Here is an 8,040-nt window from a genome sequence, read left to right as displayed (position 1 = left end):
ACCTAGTTACAGGCCATAGAGGACCTTAAGAAGGATTTTGAAAACAAAATAAGAGAAGTGGAGGAAAAACTGGGAAGAGAAATAAGAACAATGCAAGAAAATTATGAAATGCAAGTCAGCAACCTGATTGAAGAAAATAACACCTTAAAAAATAGACTAACTCAAATGGCAAAAGAGACTTTAAAAGCCAATGAGGAGAAGAAAGCTTTAAAAAGCTGAATTGCCCAGATGGAAAAAGAATTTCAAAAGCTCACTGAAGAGAATCATTCCTTCAGAATTAGATTGAAGCTAGTGACTTTATGAGAAATCAAGATTCTATTAAACAGATCCAAACACATGAAAAAAATAGAAGGCAATGTGAAATATTTCATTGGAAAAACCACTGATCTGGAAAATAGATCCAGGAGAGATAATTTTAAAATTATTGGACTACCAGAAAGCCATGATCAAAAAAAGAACCTAGAAATCATCCTTTAAGAAATTCTCAAGGAAAATTTCCCTGAGGTTTTAGAACCAGAGGGCAAAATAGAAATTGAAAGAATCCACCAATCACCTCCTGAAAAAGATCCCAAAAAAGAAAACTCCTAAGAATATTATAGCCAAGTTCTGGAATTCCCAGACCAAGGAGAAAATATTACAAGCAGTCAGGAAGAAACAATTTTAATACTGTGGAAACACAATCAGGATAACACAGGATCTGGCAGCTTCTACACTGATGGATCAAGGGACTTGGAATGTGATATTCTGGAGGTCAAAGGAGCTGGGATTAAAACCAAGAATCACCTACCCAGCAAAACTGAGTACCAAGTTTCAGCAGAAAATATGGTCATTCAGTGGAATAGAGGACTTTCAAGTATTCTTGATGAAAAAACCAGAGTTTAATAGAAAATTTGACATTCAGATATAAGAAGCAAGAGAAGCATGAGAAGGTAAATAGGGAAAAGAAATAATAAGGAACTTATCAAAGTTGAACTATTTACATTCCTACATGGAAGAATGATAATTGTAACTTATGAAACTTTTTTCAGTATGAGAATAATTGAAGGGAATAGAAATGTGTGCGTGTATATATATATATATATATATATATATGTATATGTATATATATACACATACATATACATGTCTATATAGGAGGGTATATGTGCATATGAATACATATGTGAATGTGTGTATATATGTGTACAGGTATACATAGATAGAGGGCACAGGACCAATTTAACAGGAAGGGATGATACTTAAAAGGTGAAATTAAGAGGTGAGAGAGAAATATAATGAGAGGAGATGGGGAGAGACAGAATGGGGCAAACTATCTCATATACAAGGGGCAAGGGAAAATGGTTACAATGGAGGGGAAGAACAGGAAGGCAAAAGGGAATGGGTCAACTTTATTCTCATTGAATTTGGCTTAGGAAGGGAATGACATACACACTAAATAGGGTATCTCACCCTATGGGAGAGTAGGGGGTAAGGGGATGAGAGGGAGGCTGATGGAAGGGAGGGCAGGCTGGGGGTGGAGGGAAGTTGGAAGCACCCACTTTTGAAAAGGGACAGGATCAAAGTAGAGAATAGAACACATGGGAGGTGGGATAGAAGGGAGGGAAATATAGTCAGTCTTTTACAATATATTCTCTATGGAAATGTTTTGCATAGCTACACATGTGCAACCTATATTGAATTGCTTATCTTCCCAGTAAGGGTGGGTGACAAGGGAGGAAGGGAATGAATCTGGAATCCAAAGTTTTAAAATCAAATGTTTAAAAATATTATCAATTGTCAATATTATTTTACATGTAGCTGGGAAATAAGATATACAGGCACTGGGGCATAGAGATCCACCATGCCCTACTGGAAAATCAGAAGGGGTATTGGAGAAGATATGGGAGAGAGCAGATTGAAGGAGGGTATATCCAATGGGATCGCTATTTTGGGGTGGGAAAATGGGGAGAAAATTTGTAACTCAAAATCTTGCAGAAATAAGTGATGTAAACTAGAAGTTAATAAAGCATTTGATTAAAAAAAAAAGAAAACTTTTAAGCCACAGTTCCCTTGAATTCAGCTTTTCAGAATGGTTGTGTGTTTTCATTGTTATTGTTCAGTCATTTTTAATTGTGTCCAGTTCTTTGTAACCCCATCTTGGGTTTTCTTGGCAAAGATACTGGAGTGGTCTGCCATTTTCATTTTACAGGTGAGGAAAGTGAAACAAGCAGGATCAAGTGACTTTGCTAGGGTCATGTAGCTAGTAAATGTCTGAGGGCAGATTTAAACTCAGGTAGATGAGTCTTCTTGACTCTAGGCCCAGAACTCTATGCACTATGGCACCATTAGCTGCCTGATTATGTGATGTTTCTTTCTTTCTTTTTGGAAGGGCAATTGGGGTTAAGTGACTTGCCCAAGGTCACATGGCTAGTTTTTGTGTTAAGTGTCTGAAGCCGGATTTGAACTCAGGTCCTCCTGACTCCAGGGCCAGTGTGCCACTTAGCCGCCCTGTAACATTTATTTCTAAGAAGAAATTTATCATCTACTTGCCTTTGTTGTAGTCCTTAGGGCTGGAAATCACAAGTTATGAGGTGGTAACTTGGAAAACCTGGGGTTTTACACTTAATTCTCCTGATGAGACTTAACTCTTAATCTCACACAAAAAAGTATGATAATATTTATGGGCATGAGACTACATTATGGCAGCCACGTGGTTCTGGCATAAATTTTCTTGCCAAATTTAGCCAGTATTTGGGTCATACAGCATTAAACCTAGAGAGAATATTACCTTAATATTGGGGTCCACAAAATATTCCCCCTTGTCAACCTTTTGGATTCACTTCTCCCTGATGGATGGCACTGTATGGTCACTAGCATGAGACCAATCTTCCAACGATGGAGAGTGTCAGTGGAGTCCAAGTGGGCTCAGGCAAGTTCATGCTGAGAAGCAGTGAACATTATATGAATAGGGCAACAGAGCATCATAGTCTTAGAGCTGGCAGGGTTCTTTAGGATCAAATCCAATTTCCTTCTTTTATAACTAAGGAAGCTGTGTCCCATAGAAGTTGGGACTTACCTAAGGTAGCATACATAATAACAAAGACTGGATTTGAACTCGTGTCTACTGCCAAATTCAGTGTTCTTTCCATGTACCACATTGCCTCTTATTCCACAGTCCCTTGTAAGATGTACTTTCTCTGCAACCATTCCCTCTTACTGAGCTGGGTGGAAGAATTCATATGTAGAAAAAGATGTTCTTATCTATCACTTAAACCAGCTAATTGTCTGGTTCTTCTGGGTTAGGAGATCAGGAGTCAGTTACCTACTTTCTCATATAGTCTCTGGCACTATGGTATATAGCTCCACTGAAGACTCTGCCCTGGCCCATCTCTTTCCCAGAGTTAGTTGTTTACTTGTAGTCATTGGTTTTTCTTTCTGCCTTAGTCCATTATCACTAGGAAGTTTGGTAGTAGATGATTGTTGGATTTACCTATGAGGACAGCTGTCACACTGAGCTCCACATAGATCTCATTTATATTCATTCTGTGGCAACATTTACATTTTTAAGCAATGCTTTTTAAAGTTACCATGTCAAAATATATTCAGTTTTTTAACAAAATACATAAGCATTCAAAGGTACAGATCGATGGAAGTAGCAGTCAATGTAACTTTTTTGTTTTAAGTCATAAGCACATGGGAACATTTTCTTGGATAGTTAGACTTCTTTTTTTTGCTTTTTTTTTGGAGGGCAATTGGGGTTAAGTGACTTGCTCAAGGTCACATGGCTAGTTTTTGTGTTGTGTCTGAGGCTGGATTTAAACTCAGGTCCTCCTGACTCCAGGGCTGGTGCTCTATTCACTGCACCACCTAGCAGCCCTGACAGTTAAACTTCTTAATCTTGACTGGATGAAAGATTAACTTTGTCCAGGTTACTAAATTATGAACTGTTCAATGCCATTTTGCCAAGATGTCATTTCTAAGGATCATAAGGCTGCCTTTGGCAACTCTTTTTCCTTTTCAGTCAAATGTTTGCTATGGAATGCTAAGTTGCATATTTTCCACTTTGGAAGTGTAAACTTAAATTTTCAAAAAAAATTCCTACTTCTGATTCTACTTTGTAATCAGAGGCTATAGATGGGTTCCATGGGTACTCTCCCTGGGTAATGGCATGAGATTTCTTCAAAGTGCCCTTCCTAGTCATGCAAAATTCTGAAGGCTTATGCAAATAGGCCTTCTCTCCATCCCATCCCCCACCTCCAGGGAAATAAGTTCCCAACCATGAACTTTTAAGGTCAGATAGGTGGCACAGACCATAAAGCACTGGGCTTAGAGTCAGACATGAGTTCAAATGTAGCCTCTGTCACTTACTAGCTTCTTGACCATAGGCAAGTAAATTAACTTGTCTGCCTCAGTTTCTTCAATTGTAAAAATGAGGATACTAATAGCAAAGGTTTTTGTGAGGATCAGGGAAGATAATCTTTGTAAAGTACTTAGCACAGTGCCTGACACATAGTAAGAACTATATAATTGCTTATTCCCATCCCCCTTCCCCATTCAAAAGTATGCTATGGCAAAGACAAGTAAATAGCAGTCCTTAAATTATAACTACAGTCATGCTTTCCCAGAAGATTGATACTTAAAACATCAAGGAATGAAAGAATTTATGAGACTCGACTAAACATTCTACTTTTCCTCAGCTCTACTGCTCAGATGTTTTCTGCCAGGTCAGAGATTGGGCTCATCCTTCCACTGGTGGTCAACTTCTCCAAGGGGCATTATAATAGTTGCAGAAGGCACTTCCTACAGTGCAACAGGCACCAAGGAACTCAGATAATCGCAACCTCTTAAACCAGCATGGCTGTCACTTAGGCTGGAAAGACATAGATCAGGATTTCTTTTTTTTTTTATCACTTGTGCTGAGGAGAGAAACACAAAGCAGAAGAGATAAAGCTTTGAGATCCAACTTCAAAGTTACCCAGGCCAGCCCAGGGGAAAGCAGTTTGCCATTTCTTCTGAGGTAGGGAAGGTTAGGGACCTTAAGTCAGGGTATAAGACCATTGTGTGGATATAAACTAATTGGAGTTAAGATTCCATTGTGTATTTCAAAATTGCTTCACTTAGGCATAAACGGATGGCAATCCAGAGGCTTCTTGGTATATTAGAGTTATAGAAGAGAGGAAAGTTGATGTTTTTTAAGCTTACTGTTTCTCAGGAAGAATATGACTTAAAATACATTAGTATCCTATTTTCTATCTTTTATGGACAACTGATTTGGGCACCAATGACAATGATTACGACCTAGCCCCCACCTTCTCCCCCCTCCTAACCCTCCCAATTATTGCTCATGACCAAATGAACATTTCTCATTACAATCGTTCCTCACTTTCTGGGGGTGATCATAGGGGAGTTCAATGCAAATCTAGGCATAGTGCTGATTTTTACAGCTGGGCCACTTTTATTGTTCATTAATCCTGGCACCAGAAGATGGGGAAGGAAAAGCAAAGGAAGCTTAAAAAGATAAAAGCAACTACTTATTAGTAGCTTTGGCTAAGGTTTGGTGGGAAAGGGTGCAGAGATGCTGAATATTTTGTCTAAGGGTCACACAGGTAGTAAGTAGCAGGACCATTCTTTGGACCCATGGCCTCTGGCTCCAAATCAGCACCCCACACAGGAAGCTCTCCTGGGCTAGCTGAGCCCCCCATGAAAGTTAAACACCATAATTTGCAAGCAGCCCATCCCTTCCCTCTCAGGAATAACTTTAAAGGCTAAAATATTTATGGCTTCTGAACACATGTGCCAGGTGTCTGACTGAAATGGTTTATAAATCATCTGAGAGGCTTCTGTTTGTCTTTCATCAGCTTTTATGAACTCAGCACTTTCTTGTCACTGGCATACTAACTAGACATCCGCCTTGTAGGTTAGATGCTTAGAACAGAGCCTTTCTTCACAGAATAGGAGCCCAGCCTGTAGAAAGGACACTGGACTTGGAAGCAGGTGAGACCTTGTTTCAACCCTTTCCTCCCTCATTTACCCTCTGTGTGACTGCAGACAAGTCACTAAATCGCTGAGTCTCCATTTCCATATATGAAATATGTGGATAATAATAATACTATGGTGCCTTCTGTACAGTATAATTGTGAAGATCAGATGGAATAACATATAAAGCACTTTATAAACTTTGAAGCATCATGTCAATGCTGGTCACAGGATCGCAGCTGGAAGGTCCCTCAGAGAACATCTAGTCCAACCAGCCTTCATTTTACAGATGAAGAGGCTGGAGCCCAGCTGCTTAACATCAGACTGGTAGAAAGCATGGGAGGCAAGGTGTGAACCCAGGTCCTTGAGTTCTAGAGTCAGGGCTTTCCCCATTGTACCAAGCTGCCTCCCTAATTATGATAAAAAATCAAATTTTCTCTCCTGGTGAACTTCTTGAGGGCAGGGATTGTTTTCACTTCTCCTAATCCCCCATAATTCTAGTGCCTTTTCTCTGTTGATTACCTCCAATTTATCCTGGAGATAGTTTGTGCGTAACTGTTTCCGTATGGTCCCCCATTAGACTGTGAGCTTCTTCAGAGAGGGATAGTCTTTTGCCTTTTTTTGTATCTCCAGCATTTAGCACAGAGCTTGGTACATAGGAGTTGCTTAATAAATGTCTATTTAGGGGGCGGCTAGGTGGCTTAGTGAGTAAATCTCCAGCCCCAGAGTCAGGAGGACCTGAGTTCGGTTCCTGCCTCAGACACTTAACACCCACACAAAAAAACTAGCCATGTAACCTTGGGCAAGTTATTTAACCCCAATTGCCCTCCAAAAGGCAAAAATAAATAAATAAATAAACTAAATGTCTATTTACTGACTGACCAACTAATTTCATCAGCTCCCATTTCATTAATCTTTTCAATGTGAATAGGTTCCAGAGCAGTAAATCCAGACTTAATCACCCTGCTGAGTTCCAGATGCCTCAGTGGTCATTTCTGAGTGAATGTCCCATGGATGTCTTAAGCCCAATGTGTTTTTAATAGAACTCATTCATGTTTCCACAAAGCTCATCTCTCATCCAGTCTTCCCTATTCCTACTGGGGACAAGCCATCCTTCCAACCATTCAGGTTTGTAAACTTCAAGTCATTCTCAGCTCTCACTGTCTCTCACCTCCCATATAATGCCATCATATAAAATCTTGCCATTTCCACCTCTGTGGCAACACTCATCTGTCTCCTGATAGCTACCATTCAAGTTCAGGTCTCATCTTTTCTCACATGTACTATTGGATAAGCCTCCTTATGGATGTCTCTGCTTCTGGCCCCATCTAATCCATTTTCCTCACAACTGCCAAAGAGATGCTCGAAGACACAGGTCTGACCATGTCACTGCCCTCCTCATAAAGTTCTAGTAGCTCCCTGTTGCCTCTAGGATAATATATAAACTCTTCTCTTTGTCACTTAAAACCCTTCCTAATAATGCTGCAACTGATTACACATTACTCCTCTACCTACCCCACCCCCCATTCAGTCAGAGTGGATGAGGCAAACCTCTCCTCTTTTGCAGAGGTGAGAGATATGCATATGGAACACTGTGGCAACTTGGATCTGATGGACGGTTTCCCTCCATTTTTATTTGGGTCTCTGGGATGGAGAGAAAGGAGGGATATATCAGAAAATGTAAGTTGTGTAAAAAGATCCTTTTTGTCCAAGTGGCCTGCCTGCTCTTCCTCACACATGACACTGCATCTTCATTCACTCTCTCCTCACCTTTACCTCTTAGATTCTTTAGTTTCCTTCAAAAGTCAGCTCAGGCCCAACTCCTACATACGGCCTTTTTTTGATCCTCGCAGTTTCAGCACATCCCTCCAAAATACCTTGAATATATTTTGTATTTACTTACTCATGTACATGGGGTCATAGATTTAAAGCTAGAGGAGACCTTAGAGTTCATCTAGTTCAAACCCTTCATTTTACAGATGAGAAACTGAGACCCAGAGATGTTAAGAGACTCGGCCAAGGTCACACAACTAACAATTGTCTGAGGCAAGGTTCAAACCCAGGTCTTTAGGTTTCAACTACATT

The sequence above is a fragment of the Petaurus breviceps genome, unplaced genomic scaffold (assembly GCF_028583685.1).
Source record: "Petaurus breviceps papuanus isolate PSGF00001 unplaced genomic scaffold, PetGlider_PUasm1.0 151, whole genome shotgun sequence".
Taxonomy (NCBI): domain Eukaryota; kingdom Metazoa; phylum Chordata; class Mammalia; order Diprotodontia; family Petauridae; genus Petaurus; species Petaurus breviceps.
This window is presented reverse-complemented; position numbering follows the sequence as displayed.